The following is a 16,842-nucleotide window of genomic DNA, read 5'->3' on the forward strand; positions in this document are numbered from 1 at the left end:
TCAAATTGATTACCCCATTCATGTTAGTGGCCCAATCGATCCTAAGGAGCACAGGGTAGGGATTGTTGTCATCCACAATCTCTATCACTTCAAAATCATCCAATGTACTTGCGGCCTCAATATTCACTATTACTCCCTGCAATCTTCCCATGGGGATGATTTTCTACTAATTTTCCATCCTTAACTAAATCAGAGACCACTGTAATGCAAGTCTCCCTAACCTTTCCCATGTCTGTTTAGGCAGGACATTTGCGTCCGACCCCAGATCCAAAATTACTTGATCCATCTCATATTCTCCAGTCTGCCTTATGCTTACCAATCTTCCTAACTATGTGTGGTCCATTAGGAGCATTTTCTTTCCCAACACACTTATTTATCAACTCCTGTAGTCCTTTCACAGCCTTTCTGTCACACAAAAACTTCATACAGGTCTCCAAGAAAGTAGTAAGCATGGAAGGGTCCATCTCTTCAACTCGCTTGTCCTGACTTCCTGAGGTAAAGGCCTCAACAAAGCTTTTCTTTGCTTCCATAAATGTTTCCCTTGCATGATTTAGATCAAAATCAACCTCATTTTCTGGAGCTTTGCGAACCCATTCACTTTCTTCAGGTTGCTTCCCCTTATCTTCGCCAATCATCATCCCACTCCGCAGTGCAATATTTACCTTGGTATCTTCTTCACGAGGCTCAACCCTCATCATCTGCAGGTTCTAACTCCACTGTGGGGGCCGCACCCCCTTTTCACGTATCTTAGCTAGCAATACCAGGCAATCTTTAGTTGCGTGGTCAAACTGAGTACAATATCGGCATGAAAGTTGCGTCAGATTTGACAGTCTCGCGCATAGTGTCCCAGTCCCCCACAATTGTAACAAATGACCTGTCCCAAACCTCTACCAGGTCCTCCACCTCGGCCTCATCCACGCCCCTGATATTCGCTTCACGCTACCCTAACACCTTGGTCCAGAGGCTGGTTTTTGCCTACACCCTATACACGGGTGTTCTATCCATCATTAACTCGTAACTATGGCAATTTCTCTCATCATGACCCACCAGTTGACAGAAGTTTCAGAAGAGATGTTGCGATGTCTGTACGAATTTCTGCAGCAAATAGAAATTGTCTGTTGCATGTTTTCCAACTACCTGACAGATAGTACACCATAGCGCGGGCCCTGTACTCGACCCTATTGTAGCTTCCAGCCTCAGAGGCATTGGCCCCCCTGTTGCAACATAATTTTCAAAGACTAGACAGTGATCTTTGTCATGCCCCTCACCTTTTTACTTCACCAAAATTCGTCACGCACTTCTGGCTGAGTTGTTCTATCTTTCTTCAAATTCTACATTTCTAGGCAAAGGTTCTAAAACTATGCATGAATCTGTTGAACCCCCAGATTAGCATCTTGCATCGACGTATCATGCAATCTCATCACAATTTCCAGGGCTTCCACCTAGGTCCCAATCTTTTGCTATGATAACACAACCTTTATATGAGGCAGGAGCAGAGCCACAAACCATTCACGATGCTGACCATCTATCAAGTTCATGTTAGCTTCGCCGATTGTACACTTCAATATCTGATCCAAATCCTAGGGCGTCTCACTAGGATTCATCATGATCTCTTTGAATCCCATAATTGATTGTGCTTCAGACTTCAGTCTATTGAATTCGTTATTCAGCGTGGTCTAGATATCTACCAACGTGGAGGTCGGGTTATCAGTGAAGTACTAAATGTACCATGTTAGTGCACATTCCTGCAAAGCACTAGCTAATGTTGCTTTCTTCATTTGATCATCTGTGATACCCTGAGCTTCCCATTGTTATAGACATTTTTGGGCACTACAACCCCAATCAAACATTTCCATAAACCAAGGGCTCATAAGTCCCTAAAAGTGTTGTTTCATACCCTAAAGGAACAAGTTCAGCTGATTACATCATCTCCTAGAAGTTCTCCATGAAAAACTACTCAGAACTGGTCAAAACTGGATCATCTCACTTGCTCCATGGCCAGGGTGCGATGCATCTCACCTTGTACACACAGAAGTGCGATGCATTTCAGAAAGCCCTTCTATGGGGTGCGATGGACAAGAGTAGACAAATGGCGGAAGCAGTTTGCTAAGTGGATGATCTTGGAATCTTCCATAAACTTCTCCTGGGACGCTTGCCTCTTAGAATCGCCGAAGGATGAGTAAGAGATCAATGAGATCTCCAAGTGGAATCAAGAAATATCAGAGAGAAGACACTAATCAAAAAGCCAGAGCTGACTCACACCTCTGCAAATATCTATATATAGATCTCTCATCCCAGAGATCCAGAGGTTGGAGGCTGGAATTTTGCATCTTGTAAGGAATTGTTGTTAGTTTCTTGAGGCAACATAATAGTGTTGGGTGATCTAAGCTTTTCATGAGGTGAAGAAGGGCTTACTTTCTGAGAGGATGATGCTGGGTCAGAACAATTGGTTGTGACTCTCTTGGCTCTTTCTTGATTATCAATAAAGCTATTCAAGTTTTCCTCCATACTCTTGTGTGATTTATGTTTTATGCATTTGTATGGTCAATTTACATCTGATCCTAAATTGTTTATGATAATAGATCCATGTTCTCGTATAGTGTTATGCTGCTTTGATTCTACAGGTACTCTATGATGCTAGGTATACAAGAAAGCAAGTAGCAAAAGACTATCAGAAGAGAGAGGAATCGAGCAAGGAACCAAGCGCAAGACAGAGGTTGGTCTCCTTTATTCTTCTCTCATCTATCTTTCATAAAGGAAAACGAAAGTAGTTTTACTTTGTTTGTTTATAAGGTAGCTACCAACCTTAGTGGGATTAGCAGTTCTGCATATACACTTTTCCCTGTAACAAAATGGTGACTCCGCTGGGGAGCGAGTAGATTGTTTGTTCATCTACATTTGTTTACTTTATAAACTTACGGATGGAGCCTGAAGTCAAGCCAGCTAGCCTTCAAACTGCATTTTCTATGCAAGTGCAAATTAGATCAATGCTGCTTCAGTCAATCTCTGAGTTTTGTTTACGATTTAAACAATTGATTTACAAGCTCTCTAATTTCCCTTGTGGTGGCTCTAGTAACCTCCTTAGATCTACCCCTGTGATTGATTTACTGATTACCACTTGCTCGGCCAAAATCCCTGAACTGAACTGCAAACTGTGACCTGTGACCCAATCAAAGTCTCGTCCCTGGTCCAGCGCACTGTCTGTTCTGTGAACTTCAAATGCAGTGCACTTTCCGATGTAGCAGGTGCGTTGCATTTCAGTTTCACTGTGTTACAGGTGCGCTGATCAGACAAGGCCTTGTTCCTAAATTTTGGTTTCTGTGTTCACTCTTTTGAGATCTATTCAGGAGTTTTGCTGCCTTTAGTCAGTACACCTCTGTTTTAAACCCCTTTCCTTGTTGATATTCCACCTCTATTTTGCAAAGAACTGTAAATGTTTTTATGTATTTTTTGAGTCATTTTCAGTTCTCCTTTACAAATAAGTAGCGTAATTGTACTGTCGTTTCTTGATTTGAAAGTGTCGCAAGTGTCGTTTTTAGTCATAGAAGAGAATCTGATTGTTCTTGATAGACGATTACCCTGTTACTCTTGTATTTGATTTGAATTAGTAGTTTTTCTAGTGTCGAAAGCAAGTTTTCATTTCCAAATCGCAAAGTGTTGTCATTGTCCTCATTTTGTCTTGAAAAGAAACTTGTTAGTAATTGTCGCTTTGAAAAATAATTCAGATTTGCGCATTAGCTTTCTTTTTATCATTCACATATTAAGAAGGCTGAAAACAAATACATGCATGTGCATTTGCATTTAGACTGTTTGATTGGTTTGATTTAGGACAGTGAATATAGTGTGTTCTCTTTTCTCTTTGTTGAAAGAATACTATCTCTCTTTCCTTAGTAGCTAGGATTTTCATTGCACAAAGAAGATAAAATGATTGTTTGTCATCTTAGATTGCATTTTAGGAATTGTACATCTACATCATGCGGTGAACCTGAAAGGAAAATTTCTTAAGCAAGATCATCTATAAAATAAATTTAATGAATCTAAAAACGCTTTGGAACTTAACGCACAACATCTAGAAGTCTAGGCTAGAGACGTATTCCGACGTCATAAAGCCTGGTAACTATTGTTTTCACTGTTGGTTGGGTGGTCCCTCCAATTTGAGGCGATAAGTGCCAATACGGACTTGTTCTCCCACGTACCGTCGAGTATATTTTGGAAGACCACAATAGGCTTTATCCTTTATCCATAGGAAGCCGTGTCTACCACCCTATCGATCGCAATGCACTGAACACAGCATTCGGGAAGATTGACTGCCGTACTGTAAAAAGTATTCTGCAGTTTTGTGATTGGTTTGGTAATCCCTCTGTCTAGATTTCCAGAGCAGTCCCTTTCGTTCCTTTTCAAACTCCTTAAAGGAAAAGGTCCATCTGAGCACTTATCACTTCAGGCTCATTAAAAATCGAAGGCGACTAGAGTCATCTTTTGTTTTTTCTCGACTCTTAAAAATTGAAAAAACAAGTTGTGTCAAAGCGTCTAAAATTTATTTTAATCATAATAACATCATTGTTCCCTCGTTGGTCTTATAAGTTAGTCTCCCTTCATCGCAAGTTCTTGTAGAATTGCTAGGAAATCTTTTGGATAGACTAGATATGTTTGAACAACCGTCGACAACCAGGAATTTGTCATCTGACGCAGCAGTAGTAAAACCTCTTGTTGCTACTCCAACAATGTTCGATGGCGTACCATCTGTCCTGGCAAGTTATCAACAACAAGCCGGAGTCCAATTAGGGATTGTTTCGATGACATGGTCAGTTCCTATTTCTTCATCCAGATTATCATCTAGTATTTCTTATGTTGAAACTCAACAAATTGATCCAATGTGTCTTCAAAGGCCAATCTACCCTTTAAGTACTGGATTGCCACCATATGGAGGGCAGTATGCCTTTTCATTGTTCCCTCCCGGAGAACAACCATATGAGAGTTTACAACAAAGTTCAGGTCAAACTGGAATTACATCCAGCGGTTGGGTACCAATACTGCCTTAGCAACCAAGGGTTGTATATTCAATACAACCAGTCCACCCTGTGTCGAATATTCCCACTATACCTGCTATGGTGACTGCGTCGCAAGTACAAGCGCTACCTGTTGTATGTCAACCCCAAGTTTCTCAGGTTGCAATACAACAACCTCTTGTCTCAACGACTCAATCACAACATCAAGTTAGTGCCTCCTTATCTGGAGTGACTCAGGCTCAAACTAGTACTATGACTCCTCATATTTGTCAATCATCCAGTATTGGGCAACAGCAAATGGTCCAACAACCATGGCTGATTCAATCTCAACAACCGCCATTCCAGCAATCATATCAAGGACCTGAGCAACAAGTCTTTGTAAGTAATGGGCAACCGCATTTCCAAAGCGGTTATCAACAACCATATTATAATGATTATGCCCATCAACCTTATCAAAGTTACCAGCATCAAATACATTATGCTGGTATGCAAAGACCCACTGCTCAGGCGATTCCATCTTATCCTGGGTATGCTTCGCCTAACCTGAATCAACATTTGCCCTTTGTAGCAACTCTAGAATTACCAGATCTAAACCGGCTGACGAATGATCCAATTGCTTATGCCCCTTGGTGGCCGGCGATTCTGCATAAACTTCCGTCAGATATTCCTAAATTTAATGGAAATCCAGGTGAAGACCCATCGAATCATGTGATGACCTTTCATCTGTGGTGTTCATCTAACACTCTAAACGATGATTCGATTAGGCTTCGCCTTTTTTAGCGAACGTTAACTGGTCCAGCAGCAAAATGGTATATTGAATTTCCTAGAGCTTCATTTGATAACTTCAGCACCCTAGCCACAACCTTTTTAACCCATTTTCAATTACCAATAAGGTACGAAACAGGAACCGAGCTTCTCACCAATTTCAAACAAACAACGGCCACTCACATATCTGATCATATTCATGAGTGGCGACGTCGTCGCAGAATGGTAAAAACATATGTTCCTGATCAGCTGCTAGTTGAATGGTTTATTAAGTCATTATTACCTTCTATCACAGAAGATGTGACAAAGGGAGGAGTCATCACTGAAGAGCAAGTTATTGCTCGTGCACAATATCTAGAATTGATCTATACTCAATCTGGCACGCTCTACGATAAAATACCTGATGCTCCTAGACCGGAATTTTCCGTTCCTCCCCCTCCTAAATCAAACAAAGACTCTCATGTCAGTGATGGCGTGATAGGTACGACAAGCATGAAATCGACAAAGGATACATCTAAGAACGCCCGTAAGATTTCTGATCAAAATGCAAATGAAGAACTTCTTGCCTCGGAGGTAAATGCCATGTCGATCGACAAGGGCAAACAACTGAAGCAACCAGGGGGCAAGAAGAAAAAGAAAGGGAGGAAAAAGAAGCAGGATGAGTCATCTCCTGAAAAACCTTTTGCAAACCCTCCTGGGCAAAGGAAACCCCCTGCGGGGTGTCAGATATGCGATGAGGATCATCGGACGAGATATTGTCCACATAAAGCTGAAGTTAAGAAACTCTTTAAGAGTTCAAAAACCTCAGTAGTATTGACTGATCCGTTTCCAAACCCAGGAACCAAACTGGTTGCTAATCAAAATGCTTCCCGATCCCAAGTGCTTATGTTGTCTATCTCAAAGCAGCAAAATGATGCTTTAACAAGGAATAAAGATTACGGGAATCCATAGTTGTCGAATAACAAGGCTAATGAACAACCTAGTAGTTCGACAACAACTTTGACCGAAGTTGTGCCACCCATCATTCCTGAACCAATGATAAAGTCACCAAAGGGAGTAGTACACAAATTGACATTTAATCCTCATGCAAAAGTAGCACAGAATTATAATATAGTAGAGGACCTGGCCCAATCGCCATCCGCTATGTCGACACTTGAGGTACCACAAAATTGCCTCTCCTAAAAGCAGGATCTATTATTAGTAATAGGTGGGATTGACCCAATGGATTCCAATCTTGTATCCTTTAATCACAAAGGATATGACCCTCAGTTACCAGCTCAACTAGCTTTCCTTATTCAAGTGAAAGCCCTCAACAAAACTGTTCATCGAACAATTATTGATGAGGGGGCATCTACATGTATTATGTCGATGAGTTTCTGGAAAAATTTAGGCTCACCACCCTTGTCGCAATCATCAACAATTTTAAAAGCATTTGATGGACGATCATACACTCCATATGGGATTTTAAGTAACTTGCAAGTTGAACTAGGGGGAAAAATAGTATAAATTGATGTTGAAGTAATCAACGGAAACCTCGATTACAACATCCTACTGGGAAGGCCCTGGATATATGCCATGGCCGCAGTTGTGTCGACCTACTTCAGGAAGATTGCATTTCCCTTTCAAGGAGGAATTACAATCGTCGACCAACAAACATTTCTCCCCAACAGTTCACAAGTTACGGGAAGCATTCCAATGATCCATGGAAGCAATCATTCTCTTCAAAATATTGGAGTAGGTCTCCTAAAAGACCCTGCCTTAATGGGTACTTTTGCCCTACCGCCTCCGAGTAATCTGGCGGAAATGGCCACAGTGGAAACCTGCAATATGAAATCTTCTATATCTAATGGATTCGGAAGATTCCTAAAAATTTTGTCAGCATGGATCATCGCCATTTTATAAATATTGTAGCAATCAATTTTCTTGGCCTGGGGGGCAAACCCGAATCAATGCTCATCGAGTGTTTGGATATATAGGTCTAAGGAATATGGTACCTCTTCAGATCCTTGGTCGCATGTACATTCTACAGACAAAGGAATCATTCAGTCAATGATGTTAGGAGAGGCACCATGGGAAGATTACCACCATCGTTCCCATCTTCCGAATTACCACGAAGATTATTCCGGCAACCTTAATCATCCTTCGGTTTTTGATTTGCTATCAAATACTGTAAATATGGTGGATTATGAGGATAGTTCTTTTCCAGTGTCAACCTCATTAAAAAGTGAAACAACTCCCTTTCCAAATCGAGTCTTTGACTACGATCTCGTAAGATCCAAGTCGAGTATTTCAAAGATCTCAAAGGTAAACCTTCATTCCAACCACCGTGTTGAATGCAATGAAGCTTGGGGGGTATGCACCTCGATTTGCGTTATTATGCTGGGGGCATGCAAACTTATCATGAGCAGTGTTACTGCAGGGTTCAAGCTCATTAAAAAATAAACCCGCCTCGAGCAATTTTAATGCGGACTTCATGCTCGTTAAAAAATAAACATAAGCAATGAGCAAATGTTTCCCCCAGCATTTAAGATCAATAAAAATGAACCAATTTCCGGTAAATAACCATCGTGAATGTAGCACTTCAGGCTTTGAAGCCTTGGTCGTGTTCTCATCATCACCTCCACTCTGTATTGGCCGATCATTCACCTCCACTTGATTGTTTACCCCTTTTGAGGAACAGCTGCGAAGAGTGATCCTATTAGCCATACTTGTAACACTGCCGTGATTGGGAAATTCCAAACCTTACCCGGAATCAGCTGCTACCCGAATTTATCACTCGTTCCTCAAAAACGAGTCTCCTTTAAGCTCTTTTCAACTTACTCATAAAATATGAAAATATTGTCGAGCCATTGGCCTCTCCAGCTCGTTAAAGTGACTGGAAGTGATATCCCTCTAGATTTTAATCTTTTTGGACCTGAGGGATTATTACACAAAAATATCGAGCGCTTGTTTTGTTCGGCTCGTTAAAAGTACCGAAAATTCATCCCTTCTGTATTGTTTTATACTTTTTCGAACTTAAGGGATTAGATGACGAAAAAGGATTTTTGGAGTTTCCTTTACATCCCTTTTCAGACTCTCTAAAATTGAAAAGGACCGAGTTATCTTTGTCGTTAAACTCGTTAAAACCTAATAGCGACAAACTTGTCCATAACAGACAAGAACGAGTTTCACTATCGCTAGGCTCGTTAAAACATAGCAATGGGTTTGCCCGAAGGGAAAATTATAGAACAAGCATATGTTATCCTCTTCAAGCTTGACAAAAATAAATAGGTACTGGTCAGCAATGACTAGGGAAAAATTGGGAAGAAAACTTGAAGAAACTTTGTTGGTAGCAAGTCGTTCTTGAACATGACACTTTCACTCTGCATCCTAGTCGGGTTGGGTTGTTCCATTCACCGGTCACATCACCATGGTCCCATCACACCATCCACATTTGGGGTTAATGCTACTGATCCATCATGTCAGTGTCGTCGATATGTTCAAGAGAAGTCACTCAGAGAATTCACCTGTGTCTCACCCACTGCAATACATTTACGCTCCATTCTTTCATGACCGCCACCCTGAACCTTATATCACCAGATCGTTTTCACCTCCATTAAAATCATTTGCTCCGTTCCGTGTCATTGATGTGGGATTCATTAAGGCCCTCCTATGACAGATCACTTCTTGTCGACATCAGCTCATTATCCAAGAAGTCGATCTAGGAACACCCTTTTCAGTACTTTGAAGCTTGCATGCCTCAATGGCAAGTTTCTCACTTCTGGCGATAGGTTCACATCAATGGCCTTCGACCGAAAGATTTTGCATGGTGTTAGACACCAAGTCCTTTATTCACATCACGTGAATTGTACTGTAGTACCTTCAGGATCATTATCATTATCGGTGATTCCTCTCGCGCCTGTTAACAGCTTACATCATTGGTTGGTAATCAGGCGATGTCTTTCCATGTTCGACTCCAGAACGTCTCTCACATGGATCGACTTGTACTTTGAGTGAAGATCGAACGATATTGAAGACCCTGGATCCAGTTTCATCCATCCGGGCTGTGATATATATTCAGGAAAATAAAGACATCAAATGTACATCATTGCTGCACAGATAATCATCCAATCTAAGGGATGATGGCTCTATCAGAATCATCAGTCTACACTCAGACGATTGTCTGTCTCATGTACATGAAAATGAATTTATAAAGCTGAGCATGGGAATGCCCGCCTCAGCTAGATCATGAAAATATTATGAAGATAATGTATTGTATTGTATCTTATTACATGTCGCCTTCCAGCTTGAAAAAACTTCGGATTCTCATGATAAAGCATTTCACCCGACATCAAAAGATTAACGACCTCATGCTTTAGGGGGCAACTGTTATAGAAATTTTTGGGCACTGCAACCCCAATCAAACATGTCCATAAACCAAGGGCTCCTAAGTCCCTAAAAGTGTTTTTTCATACCCTAAAGGAACAAGGTCAGCTGATTACATCATCTCCCAGAAGTTCTCCATGAAAAACTACTCAGAATTTGTCAAAACTGGATCATCTCACTTTCTCCATGGTGGGTGCGATGCATCTCACCTTGTACACACGGGAAGTGTGATGCATTTCAAAAATCCCTTCTATGGGGTGCGATGGATGAGAGTAGACAAATGGCGGAAGCAGTTTGCTAAGTGGATGATCTTGGAATCTTCCAGAAACTTCTCCTGGGACACTTGCCTCTCAGAATCGCCCAAGGATAAGTAAGAGATCAATGAGATCTCCAAGTGGAATCAAGAAATATCAAAGAGAAGACATTAATCAAAAACCCAGAGCTGACTCACACCTCTGTAAATATCTATATATAGATCTCTCATCCCAGAGATCCAGAGGTTGGAGGCTGGAATTTTGCATCTTGTAAGGAATTTTTGTTAGTTTCTTGAGGCAACATCATAGTGTTGCGTGATCTAAGATTTTCATGAGGTGAAGAAGGGCTTACTTGCTGAGAGGTTGATGCTGGGTCAGAACAATTGGTTGTAACTCTCTTGGCTCTTTCTTGATTATCAATAAATCTATTCAAGTTTTCCTCCATACTCTTGTGTGATTTATGTTTTATGCATTTGTATGGTTAATTTACATCTGATCCTAGATTGTTTATGATAATAGATCCATGTTCTCGTATAGTGTTATGCTGCTTTCATTCTGCAGGTACTCTGTGAAGCTGGGTATACAAGAAAGCAAGTATCAAAAGACTATCAGAAGAGAGAGGAATCGAGCAAGGAACCAAGCGCAAGATAGAGGTTGGTCTCCTTTATTCTTCTCTCATCTATCTTTCATAAAGGAAAACGAAAGTAGTTTTACTTTGTTTTTTTCTAAGGTAGCTACCAGCCTTAGTGGGATTAGCAGTTCTACATAGACACTTTTCCCTATAACACCCATACAGCCTTTGTGATGAACCAAAACTGGTCCAGATCCTCATTTCCCAAGACCTCGAACACAGGTAGCTTTACTGAGTTCACCATATTGAACGGTGGCAGAGGTGATGGTGGTGTAGGTGAAGGTGTATTCAACGAGGGTGAAGATGGAGGCGGTGTGGGTGGATGGGGTATTCGCGGGAACCCTTTATTTATCAACTGAACAGTGCGCGATGGACAAGCCTATTATTCTTCCTCATCGTCACTTAGAGGAGGTTCAATTAGTAGGCTATATTTAGGGCCTATTTTCCCTCTATTTCTGAAGTTCTTTCCATGTAGCCCCAAACATCAAGGTAGTTGCATAACCCACTTTTCGCAAAAGAGCATTTTAATCCAGGTATTTAAAGATTTTAAATACTTACCACACGACCCCTTGAAGAAGTGGTGCTCTACTTTGCTGTAACTGACCAAGGTATTGACCGCAAACTCTGTTACAAACCCTCCTCTGATACGATCGAGCCAATGATTGAAAACGCATGCAATATTATCCTCAAAGTTTTCTAATCTCTGTACTAAGTCCAGGGTCCAGACTATTGGACCATCAAGCCTCCACCTCCCTTGGTCGTCTACCAATTTCGCGATCCACTCGTACAATTCGACCGAGAAGGAACAAAAGAAGATCTCTTGTATCTTTGTGTACAGATATCTTTCCAACCACTATTCTTTCGTCAATTGCAGATTCTTGTTCTTTTGTGCCACAATTTTGTGGATCTTTTTATCCAACCAGTGTTCGATCTCTTTCTTAGTTGGATTCCATTGATGCAACATCACACATCTCTTTATGCAAATCCCGGTCCCGACAACGGAACCATTTTTTGGCTTGATGGGCCCTGACCCAGGTTCAACATTAATTAGCCAAGCAAATCCCTACACTATTGGCCCTTTCGTCATCAATCTGCAGAGCGCAGACTGAAGTCTCACCCGAAGAAGTATGGGGGGATGCAGAAACCAAGTTTCCTCAGCCTGAGATGGTAGTGATGTTGTTTTATACCCTAACCCTTCCTTCATGCAGACCGATAAGATTTTTAGGGCTTATCAATATACTTTTCTTATTCAGCTTCAAGACCTTCACGAAGTTCTGCGATCGTCCTTCGTGTACCCTAAATAGGCGAGTCAAACACTTACACACCTCTGTAGTTACTCTTATTGTTGTATTTAACTAGATTAGCTTAAGTCATGAATAACTTCAACATGCATTATGATTATCTTCGCGTAAACAGATATTCCTACTTGTGTTCATATAACAAAGTAAAACACATAGATTTGTGCATCAATACAACATTAAATCATAAACCCAGTATTCAACATAACATAATCGCATGCATTCAAAATAGAAGTAAAATAGCTCATACACAGGTAATTCCAGAATAATTCTCTTTATTGATGTTCAGATCTGCTTTACAAACTCTAACTACCCCGCGCACACAACTATAGGGGTGCCCACACTCAGCTGTGGAATTCTACCCTAGGACTCTGCGGACTAAGATAAAGAGCCTCTTTCCTACACTAAGACTCTTTGCTCTTTGCTCTCACAGACCCATTACATTCATCAACATCAACTATCAACTAAAGACTATTGGCTTGTTGGGGCCTGACCCAGGTTTAGAGGTGATTTAGCCAAACAAATCACGGTACTACTAGCCCTTTCGGCAAAATTCCACAGAGCACAGACTGAGGTCTCACTCGAAGTAGTATGGGAGGGTGCTAGAACTAGGTTTTCACACCCTGGAGATGTTTGATGAGTTCAAGTGGTCCATGGTTCGACCTTGCACGCAAGTCGCTACGCGCGCTTACCCGTACCTCGCAGCCTGAGATGCTGCCTTCGTGCAGCCCTACTCGTGGCCTAACACTGTTATTACCCAAGTCCTTACGAGTATTCCACCGTTAGTTGATTAACCTAGCTTACTTGCATGTGTAAAGTATACTTAGCAATATAAATCATTCATACAAGTGTGCACAGTAAATAAACAGTATATTTTCAGTTGATATCAAACATGTAATAACTCAAGAACAAATACACAGGATTTGGATAAAACTTATTTTATTATTCTCTTCTTTGGTTACAGACTCGACTCCACCCTGCGCACTCAGCTGTAAGGGTCTGCGCACTTAGCTGCGGACGACTAGGCCTCTACACACTTAGTTGCAGAGCCTTTTCCTACTCTATGACCCAAGACACACTTAGACACTTTCTCTGTGCTTCTACTTCTCTATCTCATACTTCACTCTAACCAATGTTGCACAAAGTGGGGACGAAGCAGGGACGCGGAAGTGTCATTTTCCAAAAATCTAGGAAGCAAAGTGTCTGCGAAAGCGTCTGCTATATATATATATACATATACATACATACATACATATATATATATATATATATATATATATATATATATATATGTTTATATTTTTTTTGCATTTATACTCAAAACAAACATCCCAAATACCAAATTAGTTGTAGAAGGCATGAAAACATGCATATTTTTGCATAAATCAAGATAGATATAACATCCATTGTACATTAATGATTAATTATTCGAGCATCAACCATTTAGATGCATCAACCATATAGAATTTAGATTCTTCTCCTCTTGTCTAGCCTTTGCCTCTACCTCAATTATCTAGGGATATTAGTCAACATTGCCCAATTTTGATCAAACTACCTAATTCAAGACTTAAAATATGGTAGAAAAAGATTAACATGCTTGATCGATGATTTTGACTTGATTGAAAGGTAATTTTTTGCTAAGGGCGTGCCGCGTGACAAAGGAGTTCAATAATTAATACCACCAACACTAGGGTACATATAGGGCTTGGTGCTCTTGATTAAATGCTAATCGCATACCTTCATACTTGATATAATCTAATGAAATGCCACAATCCCATTGATCCTGAATTCCTGAAAACTGTTAAGTCTGCTGAATTTTGAATTGGATATGAAATTCTATTTTCTCCATATGAAGTCCAATGAGGCTGGAATCACTCTCAGACATCCTGAGTCATTTCATGGTAATGTCAAAAATTTAAGTAAAAGGATGAAAATGAAAAATAAAGGAGAATGTCACTTTTACTTTAAGAATTTAACATTACCATGAGGGAGCATCTGCTATATTTATATTTTTTTTATATTTTTTTTGCCTTCATTCCTCACCCTAACCCAAGGTGGACCCACCCCCAACAAGCAAACTCACCTAAAATAAAAAAAAATAAAAAAATAAAAATAAAAAATTGAAAAAAAATCAATTTTCTAAACGCTTTTCTGGAATCATACGGAAGCGTACGGGAAGCGTACGCTTCACCCTCTGAAGCGCCACGCTTCATACTGCCGAAGCACCATATGAAGTGTGCTTTGGAGGAAAGCTTCTGAAATTTCCAGGAAGCGTCCAAAAAAGGTGGAAGCACGCTTCCGCCGAAGCTTCCTAGATGCTTCCGCACGGGATGCACTTCTGGGCTTGGAACCGGGGGGGGCTTCGTGCAACATTGACTCTAACTATCTTTTACACTTAGAGCCTTGCTCTATTTATACAATCCCATGGTTTACAAACCATGGGTAGGCCTACATTACATTACAAACTAGGGTGGACAACCCTATGACTCTAACATACTTCCGCGCCCGCAATTCGCGGGGCTTTACAACATCATTTGGTCAAAACATGGGCTTTGAGCCCCAAAACATGCCTCGGGGGGATTCCATGCCCAACAGGCCCCCAACACAAACATCATGACTCACCCTCGAGTCACTATGTCGGCACGACAATCTTGGCACGAAGTTCCTCCAACTGTCCTCGAACTGTGTTGATGTCGGCAGCGCACTGAGCCACTACTTGCTGGATCTGTTGCATCCACTATTCTAAGACCTCCATGTCTGGGGTGTTTCTCTGCATTAACGTGTGCATCCCCTGTATTTGCACCAGCTTTCCTTCGATGCGTGTTGTGATAGTGAAAGCCTTGTCGATCCACAATTGGATGCACGCTTTTAGAACTGCCTCCTTATGTCGCGCTACATCCACCTGTTCCTTCAGTGCCTTGGCTTGTTGCATCCTTGCAAGCCACTGAGTGAGGACTACTGTCTACGCAGTTCCTTTGACACTGTCGTATTTTTGCTGTAGTTCTCGCGCCTCTGTCTCCAGGAGCTGGATGTTGGGGTCCTCCTACAGAGTTGTGAGGACCTCAAGTGTTTGCTCCAAAAAAGTGGTACATTCTTGCACTGCACCTCTAATTTCTTCCAATCCCATTGCAATAGTGCTAGCGCACTGTTCGAGGCCCTCTGGGGGAGTGGAAGGCTGCGCCTTTAACCGCAGCTCGGTGATGTGAAGATTCAACTCCAACTGAACCTTGGTCATTTCTTCTTGACCCTCACGGACTCTGCTTGCCAACTTGTGAATCCGTAGATCTGCTAGGATGGCTAGCTCCGAGACACGTCAGCAAGCATCATCTACCACCGGCACCAATTGTTGGTTCTTTGACACCAATTCATCGCACTACAGACTGACCTATTCCATGTTGATCTTTTGTTCACTGAGAAATTGGATCGCGCGACTCTCCCTGGCGCGCAGCTCTACCGTTATCCCATCCTGTAGTAGATATAGTGTCTCTCGCGGAAGGGCATCGAAATTAAGGTGAAGGCCTTTGATCATGTAAACTACAAATATGTCAGTCTCATTCGCTGCTACTAGGGCTCCTTCTTGTAACACTGTGGTGTATTCCATCTGTGCATACAGCATCTGCTCTACTGCCAAGGATCCTGCTGTGAGCTGGGTCGAAAGGGTACCCACCTGAGGGGGCTGCACCTGTAACTCCTATAGTTGTGCCCTGGGGGGCCCCTAACACAGTTTGGTGCTCCTGCATAAAGTCCTGAAGGGCCTCATTTATGACATTGCGAACCGTCTCGCCGATGTCATGGAGGTCACCTTCGGTTAAGGTGATCGGGTCAATGGCCAACTTCGAGGCCTTGACCTTCTTCCTCGATCCTATTCTCTCTGCCATGTGTGGGCGCTTCAGTTGTGTGGACACGGTCCCTGGGTCTACACTCCCTTCTGTTGTTTCTACTTCCTCTGCCTCCTGCCCCTGTGAGGATGTTGCTTGGTCCTCATCCACCTTCTCTGTTGCTTCTTCTACTGCCTATGCTGCTACTACTGCTTCTACAGCCTTTTTCTGCTCTGTGAATTTCTATGTTGCTTCCCGCACTGCCCTTTCCTTAACTGCTGTTGTTTCCTTCCACCTTTTCTCGGCCAATTGTGTGACACATAGCTTGGCATCGTCCTTCTTCTTCTGCACCGCCACCTTCTCAAGTTATGCCAGGTATAGGGCGCATCATTCCGGAGGCCATGTCTCCAAGACAGTGAAGATGGCGTTGTGAGTGGCTATAAAGGGGAGCTTCATCCACTACTTCGTTGTATCCTTACGCACTCTGATGTATACATTATGCATGTCGAATTTGAATTCTACAAAACTCTGCAGACTATTGTACACCATAGGTGACATGTGCGGCCGCCGATTGATCCACATCTGTATGCTCATCTCCATGAGCACCCAGAATATTTTGGTGTCGCGTATCTGTTTCGCATCATTTGTGGCCCAAAGCGAAGCGTACTTCGTGGCCTCCAGTAATTCTCTGCCACTGCTAGG

The sequence above is a fragment of the Pinus tabuliformis genome, chromosome 3_2 (genome assembly GCF_031772625.1).
Source record: "Pinus tabuliformis cultivar Carrire ecotype Pingquan chromosome 3_2, CPIR1, whole genome shotgun sequence".
Classification (NCBI taxonomy): Eukaryota; Viridiplantae; Streptophyta; class Pinopsida; order Pinales; family Pinaceae; genus Pinus; species Pinus tabuliformis.